We start from the raw sequence: 16,460 nt of genomic DNA, 5'->3' as shown, positions 1-16,460 counted from the left end.
TACGCAATTTTCTCTATATCACATATCAGTTATGGGTACAGTTTTTTCTACATTAAATTTGAAATCTGTATGTATGTTTGAATATCTAGCTGTATATTTTTGGTCATGATAGATGGACTATTGCATACTTCACATCTGGATATCTCTGCACCTTTTTCCCTACATAAATATGGAATGTTGTATATTTCACATAGGAAAATTTGAGCACATATTTTCCTGAATAAAGTATGGAATATTTTGTAATTTTGTAATGAAAATCTCAGTTAAGATTTTCAGACATGAAGTATATAATTCTCCATAGTTCAAATGTGAAACACTGAGGCAAATTTTCATTACTGAACTAGAAAATTTGTACATTTCATAAATGATCATCTAGGTATAGATTTTCCCACATGAAAGTTGGTATATTTCACATTTCACATAAAGAAATATGGACACAGATTTCCTTGTTTTGGGATACTCTATATTTCACATATGAAAACATGGGTGCTGATGTTTCTACATTAAATATATAACTCTCTGTAGTTCCCATTGAAAATCTAGACACAAGTTTTCCTGCATGAAACATATAATATGTTATATGAAAATCTGGATAAACATTTTCCTGCTTAAATGTTGAATGTTTTATTTTTCACTGATTAAGGTCTATGTGCACATTCTGCACATGATATATGGAATTCTCTGTTTTTAATTTTGGAAAATACAGACATTCCTTAACCTACATTAAATATTAAATTCTCTATAGAAGTCATATTAAAATATTAGCACAGGTTTTGTGAGCCTAGCTTTTCAACTGTGAAAATATGTAATTCTGTATGATTCATGTGTGGAAATCTGAGTGCAAATTTTCCTAAATGAAGTATGAAATCATGCATATCTTACAGATGATAAGTGTAGATTTTCTGCTATATTGCTATATGGGATTCTGCATATTTCATATAAGAAAACCTTTGTTATGATTTTTTTGACATAGAATATGTAACTAATTTCACATATAAATATCTGGGAACAGATCTTCCTACATGTAATATGAAATCTCTGTAATTCACGCATCACATATGAAAATTTTCACATTTCATATGTGGAAACCTCAGTCCAGATATTTTAGAAAATATATGGCACTCTCTATATTTCCCAAGTAAAAACAAGATGAGGAATTTTTGAGATGAAATATGGACTTTTGTTCATTTCTCATATGAAAACCAGGGTATAGATTTTCTTACATGACATATGAACCGTGTATACTTTAGAGATGAAAATTTGAGTTCAGATTTTTTTACATGAAATGTGGAATTTTCTATTTCCAATATGGAAATCTTACCTTAGATATGCTTCTATGAAATACAGAATTCTTATATTTCCTATATGACATGTAGACCCTGATTTAGCTCCATAATATGTGTAATTTGCTACATATCACATAGGAATATCTTGGTCTAGATTTTCCCACATGAAATATGGAATTCTCTGTATTTCCTTTATCAAAGTATGAGGACAGGTTAACTTTATGAAAGATGGAATTCTTTTTATTTCACATATGAAAATCTAGGCATAGATTTTCTACATGAAATATGAAATTCTGAACATTTCTTGTATTAAAGTATTAGAGCAGATTTTCCTGCTTAATATATGGAATTCTCTATATTTCATATAGGAAAGCCTGAATGATGACTTTCCTATCAGAAATATGTAACTTTTTATATTTCATACACAAAAATATGGGTGCAGATTTTTCCACATGAAGTATGAAATCTGTATTTCATGTTAGAAAATCTAGCTGTGTATATTTGGTCATAATATATGGAAATTGCATGTTTCACATGTGGATATATGGGCACATATTTTCCTGCATGAATAGGGAATTCTGTATTATTCACATAGGAAAATTTGAGCATACATTCTCCTGCTGAATTATGGAATTTACTTTCATAAGTGAATTTCTCAATTAAATTTTCTGACAAGAGATATGCGATTCTCTATAGTTCAAATATGAAATTCCATAAGCAAATATTCATTCCAGAATTACAAAATGTGTACATTTCACAAATGAAAATCAAGATAATGGTTGTCTTACATGATGTGTGATACTCTTTACATTTCATATAAAAGATCTGAGCACAAATTTCCTTGATTTAAATATAGACTAATCTATATTTCACATATGAAAATATGGGTGCTATGTATTCTACAATATATGTATTTCTCTATATTTCACAATTGAAATATTGAATTTTTTGTACTGCATTTATAAATATTGGTTGCACATTTTCCTACATGGTATATGGAGTTCTCTGTGTTTAGCATTTGAAAATATAGACATTCTTTTTAAATTCCATATATATGCATTAGTATACTGTATTGGTATTTCGCAAAACAGAAAAAGAGACACAGATGTATAGAACACACTTTTGGACTCTGGGAGAAGGCGAGGGTGGGATGTTCTGAGAGAATAGCATTGAAACAAGTATAATATCAAGTGTGAAACAGATCGCCAGCCCAGGTTGGATGCATGAGACAAGTGCTCAGGGCTGGTGCGCTGGGAAGACCCAGAGGGATGGGATGGGGAGGGGGGTGGGAGGGGGGATCGGGATGGGGAACACATGTAAATCCATGGCTGATTCATGTCAATGTATGGCAAAAACCACTACAATATTGTAAAGTAATTAGCTTCCAACTAATAAAAATAAATTAAAAAAAAGGAAATACAGACATTCATTTTTCTACACTAACTATTAAATTCCCTAAACTTCACATATTAAAACATTAGCATGGGTTTTTTTTTTTTTTTTTAACACTGTTATTCTTTATTTTCAGTTTTGTTTGAATACAAGTAGACAGTCATGTTAAAGTTCCAAGCTGCTCTCATTCATAGTGTAATTAAATTGGTTAGTGAAGCTTGCTGTATTTTTTTTAATTGAAAACTGCTAAAGCAATTTAATGAAATAGTTTAGATTTGTTTTCTTTTAAAATCTGATATTTTCCTCAATCCAAGTTCTTCTGAGCATAAACAATATATTTTTTCTTTGTCTCTTCCTAGGAAGCTCGTCAGGATATTTGTTATTGAGCTATAATTAAATATTTTAACTGTCCATTTCTTTTTATTTTCTCTACCTTTATATCTGCTTTTCAGTAGTCCTCACTCTCTGTCTTGTTTGTATTTTTTTCATTCCTTGCCAACAACATTTTAAAACTGCTATTTGCTGCTGCTATTTGGCCAGGCCAGGGCTTTCTATTTGTCCTTGTTTCTTTTTCACTACAATTGATTTTTAACCACCCAAAGATAAACTGTGACTTCCAACTGCTCTGTGGCTCTACTTGTTGTAATTCCTTCTTTGAAATGGCTGAGTGAGCAGGAGATGACTCAAATCAGGAGCAGGAAGCAAATGATTTCTTCCCTCATGAATCTTTGACTCAGCATTTGGCAAATTCTAGCGATGTGGAGGTATTTCCAATTGCCTCATTCTTCTACTTTCCTCAGATTGTTCCACATTTATGATCAATCAGAACTTCACAGAAAGGTTCATCTATTTTTGCAGCTCATTGATAAGAAATAAGCTGAAAAATCTGATAGTATGTTTTGGGTGATAGTTGAGATGCCAAGGTGGAACAGAAATACAATTTCAGATAAGTTTAATTCATCTTTCAATTTACAGATTACTTGAGGACTTACCATTTACAATAAACCTTGTTAAAGAATTACTTAGCAAAGAATTAACTACTCTTTTTCATGACCTAAAGTAACATAGTACACGGAAAATAGAATTTGTTCTAGGGTCAGGAAGCCTTATGCTTCTTCCAGTGTTTAAGATCAATCAGAAGTTTGAAGGAAGTCAGTCTTATTTTTATATGACTGTATAATTCTAGGTGTATTATCAAGGTCTTAGTTTGGTCATATATGGGATAAAGTTTAAAAGAGATGCCTCTTATAATACCACACAGTGTCTCTGCATATATATTTTACATATAATAAAATTTACTGTCTTTTTTTTTGCACATATAGCCCTGAGAGGACATCCAGGGAACTCAATGGTAAGGAATACACCCGCCAATAGCATGGGTTTTGTAGGCATAGATTCTCAAATGTGAATGTGGAATTTTGTGTTTTGCATGTGGACATCACATTGGAAGTTTTCCTAAATGAAATATGGACCTCTGTATTACATGGGATTCTGGATTTTTTCATATATGAAAATCTTAATTAAGATTTAATTAAGATTACATAAATATGTAACTGTCTATATTTCACATTATGCAAAACTGGGAAAAACTATACCTACATGAAATATGAAATCTCTACTTTTCACATATATTAATCAGTGAACAGATTTTCATACAAAAAATACTGAACTCTATATTTCATATATGAAAATATGATTGCCAATTTTCCCACATGAAATGTGGAAATCTCTATATATCACATTAGAAACCTAGGCACCCATTTACCACAAACTATGAAATTTTCTATATATCATATATGAAAGTCTCTGCTCAAATTATCCTCTAGGAAGTACTGAACATTATGTATGTCACACATGAAAAACTGGGTGCTAAAAACATGTGCAATCTGGAATCATGTATATTTTGGATATTAAAATCTATACACCAATTTTACCACCTAAAATATGCATATTTCACATATGAAAATCAGGGTAAAATTTTACTCAGTTAAAAATGGAATTCTCTATATTTTACATATGAAAATGTCAGTGCTGAATTGACGTCATGAAATATTGAACTTTTTGTATTTTACTTTATGAAACTCTGTATGCTGAGTTTCTTATATGAAATATGGTATTTTCTATACTTCATATATGAAAATTTGGGTGGTGACTTCCTTACACCAAATATGGAAATCTCTGTATTTCACAGATGAAAATCATGGCTTTGGTTTTCTTAAGATATGGAGAGCCAATATGGTATTGGAGTTATCTCTATTTCACAAATGAAAATATGTGCACCACTGTTTTTCCCTGACATATAAAATTCTTTGTATTTCTTATATCAAAATCTAGGCTTGGAACACTTTCATGGAAGTTGGACTTCTGTATATTTCACATTTGAAGATCAGAATGGAGATTTTCCTATAGAAATAAGAAATCACTGTATGTTGTATGAACCACTGGTTCTTCAGATACTGACACATTTGTTCCGTTTGTATCCCTGTGGCTTGGACATGCGTGTGTACCAGTGTGTGCTTGTGTCACCTGTGTTTGCATGTGTGTGCATGAGCCCAGCCCCCTGCTGACACGGAGATGAAGGCGAAAGAACATAAGATGTCTAATGATGAGTAGAGGAGGCAAGAGACGTTCATAGACTAGGGGAGACTGGTCCTCGCATCTCTGTGGTGCCCCTGTCCAGGACAAGAATGAGCAAAGGATGGCCTGTGACAGCTCTGGGTAGTGAGTCCACAAATCTGCAATTACCTCAGGAGTCAAAGACAGGCTCACAATTTCTGCTGTGCTATTGTGTGTATTTGTATCCGTAAGAGGGCTTGGAGGGTTTGCAGAGTCATCCAGCATAAATCAAGTGGTGTGCGGCTCTAAAATCGTTACCTGTGGACCCCTCAGTCTGTGGGGACACTGGCTCTGATTAAAACACTTCAACAAATGGGCATAGAAGGAATCTACATCAACAAGTAAAGGCCACATATGAGAAGCCCACAGCAAATGCTATTCTCAAAGGTGAAAACCTGAAAGCATGCCCCCTAAGATCAGGAACAAGACAAGGGTGTCCACTTTCACCACTATTATTCAGCCTAGTTTTGGAAGTCCTAGCTACAATAATCAGAGAAGAAAAAGAAATAAAAGGAATCCAGATCAGAAAGGAAGAAGTATAGCACTCACTGTTTGCAGATGATGGGATGCTGTACATAGAAAACCATGATACTATCAGAAAATTACTAGAGCTAATAAGTGAATTTAGCAGAGTCAAAGGATACAAAATCAATACACAGAAATCATCTGCATTCCTATATACTAACAATGAAAAACCAGAAAGAGAAATTAAGGAATCAATTCCATTCACCACTGCAACAAAAAGAATAAAACATCTAGGAATAAACTTACCTAAGGAGACAAAAGAATTGTATACATTAAATTATAATTTGATGAACGAAATCAAAGATGACATAAACAGATGGAGAGATATTCCAGGTTCCTGGGTAGGAAAAATCAATATTGTGAAAATGACTATACCACCAAATGCAATCTACAGATTCAATGTGATCCCTATCAAATTACTAATGGCGTTTTTCACAAAACTAGAACAAAAAAGTCACAGTTCATACGGAAACACAAAAGACCCTGAATAGCCAAAGTAATCTTGAGAAAGAAGAATGGAGTTGAAGGACTCAACTTACCTGATTTCAGGTTATACTACAAAGTTACAGTCATCAAGACAGTACGTTACAGGCACAAAAACAGAAGTATAGGCCAATGGAACAAGATAGAAAGCCCAGAGAAAAACCCACACACATATGGGCACCTTATCTTTGACTAAGGAGGCAAGAATATACAATGGGAAGAAGACAGCATTTTCAGTAAGTGGTGCTGGAAGAACTGGACAACTAAGTGCAAAAGAATGAACTTAGAACACTTCCTAACACCATACACAGAGATAAACTGAAAATGGACTAAAGACCTAAATGTAAGACCAGAAACTATAAAACTCTTGGAAGAAAACATAGGCAGAACACTGTATGACGTAAATCATAGTAATATCCTCTAGGACAAACCTCCTAGAATAAAGGAAATAAAAACAAAAATAAATAAGTGGGTGCTAATAAAATTTAAAAGTGTTTGCATAGCAAAGGAAACTATAAAGAAAGTGAAAAGACCACACTCAGAATGGGAGAAGATAATAGCAACTGAAGCAACTGACAAAGTATTCATTTCCAAAACGTACACACAGCTCATACAAGTCAGTACCAGAGAAACAAACAACCCAGTCAAAAAGTAGGCAAAAGTCCTAAACAGATATTTCTCCAAAGAAGACATACAGAGGGCTAATAAAGACATTAAGGGACATTCGCCATCACTCACTATTAGAGTGTTAGTCACTCAGTTGTGTCCAACTATTTGCAACCTCATGGACTGCAGCCTGTCAGGTTCCTCTGTCCATGTGAATCAGAACTGAGGAATTCTAAAAAAAAAAAAAATCAGATTTCATGATCCGCACTCAGTGAATCTCACTTAGTGCAGCTACAATAGTGCCCTAGAATCTGTCAGTTTTCACTATGCTTGGGAAACTCTCAGGGACTTTATTAAACCCCTTTAGTAGTGAGACTGTCAGCAAAATAAGGGAAATAGCGATCAGAACAGATATGAGAAAAAAATATAGAGATGATCAACAAAACCCAAAGCTGGCTCTTTCAAAAGATCAATACAAATTCATAAACTTCTACCCATATAGACCAAAAAAAGCAAGATAACTAAAGACAACACTTCCCAATATCAGGAGTAAAACAGATTTCAGATCCCACAGAAATTAAAAGGATTCTGTCAATGATTCTACATAACTACATCTGGCAATTTCAGTGAAATGAACTAACTAACTAAGTTCAGCCAAAAAGAAAAGAAATAAATAATTTATTGAAAAACCGAGCTAGTAGTTGAAAAATTTACAGATATCTCCATGCTCAGGTGGTATTCCTGGTCCAAAAGAGAAAGGGAGGGAAAAAATAGGTAGGGACAGAGAAAATGTGACTATATTCTAATGCAATCAGTTACTCAAGGTAAATTGGGCCAAATCCAAGCAATGTGATGAAGCCATTGGTTTTTATTTTCTCATTGTCGTCCAGCTTCCCCTTCCTGCCTCCCTCCTTTGCCCCAGTTGCCTTCTCCTTCTCAAGTCCTGCCCTCCATCAAGAGTAGCAATATTATGAGGCACGATTCTCGCATTATAACTGCTATCTGCTGGTTGACTGACATTCAGCATGGATGCTATCATCCCTGCTGCTGGTATACTCAAGATCTCTGTCTCTCATCATGGACCAGAAGGTCTCACTCCTAATTTCAGGTATAGCTAGGAGAGAAGATGCAGGGAACACGTTTGAGCCTTGAATCCTTCCTCTGTGAAATGCGGATGACCACAAATTGTGGGAGAAACAGAGACAGCAGCACCAGACCCTTTTTAATGAGTGCTAAACCCATTGAATCATGCCAAACCCAGAGCATCACAGAACTCCTTGACATTCAGAAGTATGTCAAGTAGATTTCCCTGCCAGGACTGTTGCATTTATTGTTCCTTCTGCCTGGAATGCTCTTCCCTTAAGAAACCTCAAGGCCTGTTCCTTCACTTCCTCCATATCTCTGCTTAATTGCCATCTTTCAGGGAGACTTTCCCTCATTATCTTGAATAAAATAATAACATCATACCCACACACACCCTTTCCCGTGATCTAGCATTATCTTTCTTCATAGTGCCTGCCACACTTGATTTACTTACTACCAGGTCTATGAAATGAGAAACTTGGTCCATTTTGTCCTGTCACAAACTCCTCAAATAGTGCTCTGGTATATGGCAGGTGCTCAGAAAACATTTGCTGAAGGACAGTCGGGAGCCAGGCCCTTTACACACATTGCTAACATGCACAGGTACCCTCTCAGCCGGATACTGGCCCCACTGTATTAATTCTCATACATACAGGAATTCCAGGAGATGAGTGACACGCTCAACAACACACAGTCAGCATGTCAGGTTCCAGGCTTCGGAATCATATCTGCCAGCTTCCAAATCTTCAGTTCCTGGACAGAGACCTCACAGCCAAGAACGCAAGAGGTTTTATTTCTAACACAACGACTCCAAACAGCTCAGGTACATACCCAGAGACACCAAAAAGAGGTCACTGAGTATCTGCACAGAGAGCTCACAACTCGAGTCTCAGACCCTCAAACACGACAGAGACCAAACGCACTGCGACAAAGAGCCTCCAAACAGACCAAGGTCTTCAAGACAGAAACAAATGAGAATTGCACAGATACGTCACATCACGGAGACTGACTTCCGAACCACTCCGGACACTTATTAACCTAACACAGAAACCCCTAAACAGAAACCCCTAAACAGAAAGAACTTTGAGTAACTCAAGAACATCATACAACCTGAAGATAAAGTCCCCAGACAAATGGAAAACCTGCACCCTGTGCACAGACCCCAAGCAGCTGATAGTTTACACCTTAAGACAAACCCCTCCTCAAAGCAGCTCAGAGACATCACAATTTGGGACCCAGAATCAAAAGCTCAGAGATGTCCAATTCCGGGGCGCAGATGCCTACACAGAGATCTCACACCCAGGGACTCAAATGCCCGAAAGCTCCAAAAATGCACATCCCGGCATACAGGCACACACATCCTAGACGCTCTGGACTATGGCTCGCAAAATCCACTCAGATCAAATATCCCATCACCCACAAATCTGGCCAATGACTCAGAGAGATCAAATGTACCCCAAACAGCATCTGTGATGTCATATGTAGCCAAACACAACCCCAAGCTCCCTGACACAGGTTACTCTCCAGGGAGAGACACGAAACAAGCCCAGAGACCTCTCCCTGGTCATGAATTGCATGCATCTGTGCGACTTACCGCGCGTTGCCACATGATCCAGACTGAGTGAGAGCTAATTAAGACTGAAACACCGTCACCCTGCACAGCCACTGACTGTGCCGAGCCTCGCCACTAACCAAGGCAGCTATTCAACCCCTTCGGGAAAAGCGGTAAAACTCGGAGAGAAATTGCACTCTGAAAAGCCGCGAAAGCGAACGCAGGCGCACTGGTATACACACGCCTCTCGCCCAGAGTTCCAGCTCCGGGACCTCAGTGCCTGTCAAAGACAGACAGCCAATGGGAACTGATCAGGAGACGAAGGAGGGCGGGAGTAGCCAGGCTTCCGGGTGTACTCGCACCCCGGAAGAGCTAATTCCAGCAATCTCCCGGTCGCCGTACCCCCAAAGCGGCAGCCAGTCTCCGGCTCTGTAGCCATTCCCACCTTGGATGTGACCGTGTAGAAACGAAGGGGTGGAGTTGGAAAAGAGACAAAGAAAGTTGCAAATTAATATCGGTATCCACTCGAATTCAAATGCGGCGGGAAGACAGAGTGGAGCGAGTGTGGTTGGACCCAGTAGCGCCATGAATGCACCCGCTGGGAACTGTGGTCGAGGCGCGACGCTCTGTCAGGGCTCCCTCTGTGTCGTCACACGCACTCCTCCAATGGTACCTTCCAGAGTGGGTGGTCCCACCGCTACTCCTCAGTGGTACATCCCAGGACAGAACTGTTTCTTCTCCAGCGCCCCTTGGTGGTGAGATTGGGGAACAACAGACGTAGATGCCCCTACCATCCCAGGATGATATGCAAAGGATGGAAAGACAAAGTCAGGATGAAAACCCCACCGATTACCACACTCTTGGTTTCAGAAAAAAGTCTTCATAAACTAAAGATGGCTCCTCTGTGATGGCCACTATTGTAACAGGAAGTACTCAAAGAATTTTCTCTGTGCTGGACATTGGTGCTTGTTTGTGCTTTTCTGTTTAATACAGAATAGGTCTCATGGGGAAAGCCAGCCACAGTCCCCCAACTGGCAGGAGAGATAAAGCTTCTGAGAATGGGATCTGAAGGCCTGGCATGGGGACGGCCTCTGTCGCTGACTGCAAGTGACAGGTGACAGGACAACAGGACTTTCCTTTCGGTTAGGAAAGGGGTCATCTCCAAGGGGACCCAAGGACACCATGTAGGTGAGATAAAGACCACAGCTTTGTCATCATCTTGTCATCCCTGAATATATTCCCTAGCAGAATCCTCAGCCTGTCTAGCTGTGCCTCTCTCAACAAATTTATTCATTCTGTCATTCATTGATTCTCTCCACATTATGTGTGAAGCACAACTATGAGTGTTAAGAAGGAGAAAATCAAGCTTGCCCTCATGGAATGTACATTCTGTTCGGATATTACAGCCCCAAACCATAAGTAATTTTTCAGGTGTTTGTAATTGCCATGATTAAAATTAAATTGGGTGAGTGAAATAGAGAGAGGGGATCATGTATAGAAAGAGTGGCCAGGGAAGTTCTTTCTAAGATTGTGACATTTGAGCAAAAACCTAGAGGAGATGCCTATCTGGGAGAAAAGTACCCCAGACAGAAATAATGGCCAGTGGAAAAATTGGGGAGTGGAACTCAGTGCCGTGCGTGTGTAAACAGTGAGGAGGCCGATGTGACTGTCACAGCGTGATGGAGGGAAATCCAGGAGATCTGATGAAAGAAGTAATGAGGGGCAGGGCCCATGGTGCCTACTAGCCATGGGGAGGACTTTGACTTGAGCCCCGGGAGGGTTCTTTACAAGAGAAGCCCCCATACTTCATTCAGAGGCCCAGATCACACAATGATTGTTGAGGAACTCGTTTTTTAAACCAAGAAAACCACAGGCCCTCTGAAACTGAACGTGCCTTTCCTCAAATCCCCCACTCTCAAGGGGAATCCCCCCTACTGCTCCCAGTGAACATCCATGTCAATTGATGATACCCTCAGGAGAGACAGAAAAGGACCCTCATGGTGTGAATGAGGTCACATTCAGTCTTGCAAAGGCAAAGAGGGACGATGTAACAGTCACAGAGTTGTCAGGGAGAAAGACAAATCTAGAGCATTAGACAGAAGCAGACAGACTATATTTGGAAGCAAAGTGTCCCCACTTAGTTATCATCCACCTATGGGCCCCAGCCCTGCTACTGGATGATGTACCTGTCTCTACAGGAGAAAAGAGGCCCCTCCCCAGGGACTGCCTCTAGGGAATGACTCAGTTGCCCATGGCCTGGGCCTCAGTCATGCTCCCTTGATACACATCAGGGGCCTCTGCCCATCAACACAAGGACATGTTCCAGTCATGGGGAGGCTCATGCTGTACACAGGGTCCCTCATAACCTATTCTGTCCAGACTGCCCTCCTGCTGACCTCAGTGCCAATGAATGCTTGAATGGGGGAAAGAGGCAGGGATCTCTGCATTTGTGGTGGAGCCTCATGCAAATTGGTGAATGTGAGGTTTCTCCCCACCTGGTTGGAAGCTAATCTCTGTGACTTTCAGCACCACCTCCCAGGGAATGAGAAGGTTACATTCCATGTGTCCAGTAACAAGCTGGGTGTGTGATGGGGAGACACAGAGACATATCCTGATAGTGCATCAGTCACAGGGTCCTTGTGGCCCAGTGCAAACGCCCCCCTCCCCCACTACCTGGCCAGGATTGTGCTGAGTCTTCCCTGCCTCCTCCAAGGAACCCAAGCTTACATCCAGTTTCTCCCCTCCTCATGTGCTGAGACCTTCCATCTGCACTGGGCTTTGCGTTGGGCTCCCATCTGCAAAGGGTGCCCTCCTTGTTGTGGGTTGGGCAGATTGAATGAGTGAGTGTGTGAACACAGTTTTGGTCACAGGGCCACTATCAAGGGTGGTAGTCATGTCAGCAAGGTTTGTTTTTTATCAGGATTATTACCATGGGCTCCTGTGAATAGCACATTACTTACTCTCCCTGAGGATGGGGCCCCAAGATTTCACCTCTGTAGGGAGGCATGGTAGAAATCATAGCAACTGTGAAATCACAGGTCTACTTCTAAGACCTGTGAGAGTGGGGTCCATCCAGCCTACATCTCAAGAACACTCTCATTTGCAGATACATGAACAGCTCAGAGGCCCAACCTGCTGAACAAAGACCACCCCCCCCCAGATAGTTCAGAGACTCCATGCCTGGACAGAGATCCACAAATAGTTCAGAGCCTGCTCATCCTGGACAGCAACTCCAATCAGTTCAAATATGTCACACCTGAGGACACAGACCCACACCAGCTCAGAAATTCCCACTGTGGCCTCAGATGAATTAGGATCCCTAAAACAAACAGCATTGCTCACAGCCAGTTCTATGGGGTGAAGTTGTAACCTATGTGGTTGCTGAATGAGACTGAATTCTGAAGGAATTGAGAGTGAAAAACAGGATGAGGCACACTATGGGCTGGACAAGCTGGCCTTTATTTAGTTACTCGGATGCCTCAGGAAAAAGTTCAGTGACCCCAGATTCTTGCATCTTCCCAAACATAGAAAAGCATGAAAGCATTAACTTGTGATATCTGATTTCTGTGTTTCACAGTAATCTTTAACCAATATGCATGCTTGACTGCATGTATTTTCTAGCCAAACTCATATTGACTTCTCTGCTACCTCCTCAGAGCAGTTTCCTCAGAGCTAACAGAGTAGCTGTGTCCTGGGCTCTAGTCCCCAGAAGACCCTGGATCCAACTTAAACTCACAACACTTCCACTGTATGTTTTTCTCTAAGTAGACACTACTCAAGCTAACTCCTCGCCTTTAGCTCGTAGGCCCCACAGCCCTCCCCACAGGGCCTACAGGCTGCACCCTGGGACACAGAGCACCAAATCTTTCCCTCTGGGCTTCTGTGTGGGCAGTGGCAGTGAGGCTCTGTTAAGTCAATCCCAAGGGAGAGAGGCCACCAGTCTTGCAACCCCTGGAGTCTGCATTCACCTGCATGTCATTCTGAGGAAGGCAGGTTCATTCCAGAGGTGTGGTGTGCCTTAGAGTTGATGGGTTCTGAAATTGATTTCCCATGTCTGAGTCCTGACTTTGACCCTAACCCTCCCAGATCCCCAGTCACCTCTGGTCATGGTAACTTTGTATCCTTCCCCTGGAGAGGTTCAGAATGAATCCCAGATCCATAGAAGAAGCCCCAGGGACCTGGTTGTTTCTATCTCAGCACCCACTGTGGGCTACTGAATTCTGGAGATAGGAGAGGTTTTCCCCTCACTGTGCCTATGACAACTCCCTTACATCCCTCTAATCATCTGTCATTTTCCAGAGTCCCTCGCCTGGTGACAGCTGCCACAACTCCTCTCTCTCCAAAATTCCCACCCCCCCCCATCTTCCAAGAGGCCTCCCCTCCCACCTCAGGGGCCTCTTTAGCCCCTCCCCCAGCCCTACTCCCAGGGCCTCATTTACACCCTCACTCCAATTGTGGCTTCTCACCCAGCACCTGCACTGCCTCAGGGGATCCCCTGAGGACCCTGTCTACTCCCTGCATTCTTCAGGACACCTCTCTCCTGCCCACACACAGAGGTCTGTCATAAAGTCCTGGTGAGGCAGGAACTGAAAATCTCCAGGATCCAGAGAAAATTCAAACCCAGACCAGGAGTCCAGGGCACTTCCCTCAGGGCTGGTGGGAAAGGGAGAGGGTCTCTGAGAGAAAGAGCTAGACTCAATGTCCCACAGGTGTGACGGGGTTATCCTCAAGGGGCTAATGAGGAAGAAGTGAGATGACACCTTAGAAGTGCTTAGGACACTGCAATTCAGAAGAATGATTACCTGAAACTCAGAGCCCCACCCATAGATGCCAGCTGACTCCTAGATTGACCTCACTAAAACAGCCACTGATTGGAGAAGCGTCTCCAGTCTCTTGACTGGGCAGCGAACACTCCTGGAGACTGGCTTCCACTGGTCCTTCAGTGCTCAGGCCCCAGGCCCCCACTGCAAGCTCTTGCTCATCAGCCTCAGTGCCTGACTATGTGAGCCCTGGTCTGATCTGGGGTCTCTGTCCCTGTACCCCACGAGAGCCTGCATCTGCGTTTTCCACTTGGGCTGCCCAGAGTGGTCTAGGATTCCTTGCCTCCCAAGCTCCACAACCAATCACTGCCGCCAGTGTATTCAAATCTGCCATGGATGGGTGTGGAGTGGCCTCCTGGACATCTGAGAAAGGGGATTCCCCTCTGTCTGCCCCAAGAATGATGTGAGGAGGTAGTAAGCAAGCTTGACTTCTTCTGCACCAGATATGGACAGCATTGTGGCAGCATCTATCAAAGTGAAAACTCCTGACAAATCCCTTGTCCTGTCCCTGAGGGAAGGACATTTTTTTGTCCAGTTTTGTCAGTCACCCCAGTGTGTGGCACATAGTAGGTACTCATTGGGTGATTGGTGACTGACTGAGTCTTGATCCAGCAGCTTCACTTTAAAAATGTATAATCAACACACCCACATTTGTAGACCTATGTGTAGAAGGAAGGTGGTAGCAAATAATTGTGCAAAACCTCCTTATGTCCATTAATTGTCAATGATCTTTGGATGGTAAATGAACGGTGAGGGGTTCATGATATAGCATGCAGCACACACTGGCCACGGAACACAATGAAGGGACCAATGTGTACTGATCAGATGGAACTGCTTCAGGACATGCCGGTAATAGTTGTGGGAAGTGGAAGCAAATGGGAGATGCTCATAGTGGGGCCTGCTGTGTGTGTGTCTGTGTGTGTGTGTGTGTGTGTCTGTGTCTGTGTGTCTGGGTGTGTGCTGTGCTGTGCTTAGTCACTCAGTGGTGTCTAACCCTTTGTGACCCCACTGACTGTAACCCTCCAGGCTCCTCTGTCCATGGGGATTATTCAGGCAAGAATAATGAAGTGGGTTTCCATGCCCTCCTCCAGGGGATCGTCCCAACCCTGGGATCAAACTCAGGTCTCCGGCATTGCAGGTGAATTTCTTTACCATCTGAGCCACCAGGGACACCCAAGAATACTGGAGTGGTAGCCTGTCCCTTCTCCAGAGGTTCTTCCTTACCCAGGAATCAAACTGGGGTCTCCTACATTGCAGGCAGATTCTTTACCAGCTGAGCTAGCAGGGAAGCCCCATGTGTGTGTGTGTAGTTTTAAATACAGAGACACGTATTTGAAAGGAACAAGGAGGCAGCAATAACTAACCCCAGTGGTAGGCCCTGGAAGTAGACAAAGTGGAGAGAGATGACTTGTTTAGTCCATGTACTGATATACTAATGGAATCTTTCATCAGCCCCGTACTCAGATAATATTTGAGTAACTGTTAATATATAAAGCAAGGTCATATGATGAAACAGTACCTGTACCACAGAGCATTTGTATGTGAGGGCCTCTGGGAGATGTCCAGGAACAGGGTTCTCAAACTTACATGGCCCAGGGCCAGGAAGTTAGTGTGCATAAGGGAACCCAGCTCATGTGAGGGTAGGAAGAGCAGCACATGGCCATGGTAAACATTCCCTGCTGGTCTGCTTCTGGTGTAGGTACAATAGGGAAGATGGGGTTGGTGCAGACTCCAGACCCTCGTGACAACCTCCTCTGCATCATCAGTTCATTTCAGTTCAGTCGCTCGGTCGTGTCCAACTCTTTGTGTCACTTTGTAACCCTGTGAATTGCAGTACACCAGGCCTCCCTGTCCATCACCAACTTCTGGAGTTTACTCAAATTCATGTCCATCAAGTCGGTGACGCCATCCAGCCATCTCATCTCTGTCATCCCCTTCTCCTCCTGCCCCCAATCCCTCCCAGTATCAAGGTCTTTTCCAGTGAGTAAACTTTTTGCATCAGGTGGCCAAAGTATTGGAGTTTCAGCTTCAGCATCAGTCCTTCCAATGAACACCCAGGATTGATCTCCTTTAGGATGGACTGTTTGGATCTCCTTG

The 16,460-nt window shown here is 41.8% G+C and overlaps 1 long non-coding RNA gene across 3 annotated transcripts in view; it reads right to left on the bottom strand.

The window, feature by feature from the left end:
• Window positions 1-9,792, bottom strand: part of LOC122435400 — a 30,101-nt gene extending 20,309 nt beyond the window's left edge. For 2 of the 3 annotated variants that reach the window (XR_006267664.1, XR_006267666.1), the window contains exon 1: window positions 9,586-9,792. This is a non-coding gene — a long non-coding RNA (uncharacterized LOC122435400). The remainder of the gene's footprint in view (window positions 1-9,585) is intronic. The other variant, XR_006267665.1, reaches the window with a different exon arrangement.
• Window positions 9,793-16,460: the final 6,668 nt, after the last annotated feature.

The sequence above is a fragment of the Cervus canadensis genome, chromosome X (genome assembly GCF_019320065.1).
Source record: "Cervus canadensis isolate Bull #8, Minnesota chromosome X, ASM1932006v1, whole genome shotgun sequence".
NCBI classification, from domain to species: domain Eukaryota; kingdom Metazoa; phylum Chordata; class Mammalia; order Artiodactyla; family Cervidae; genus Cervus; species Cervus canadensis.
The sequence above is the reverse complement of the archived record's forward strand: the minus strand, read 5'-3'. Positions and strand labels throughout refer to the sequence as shown.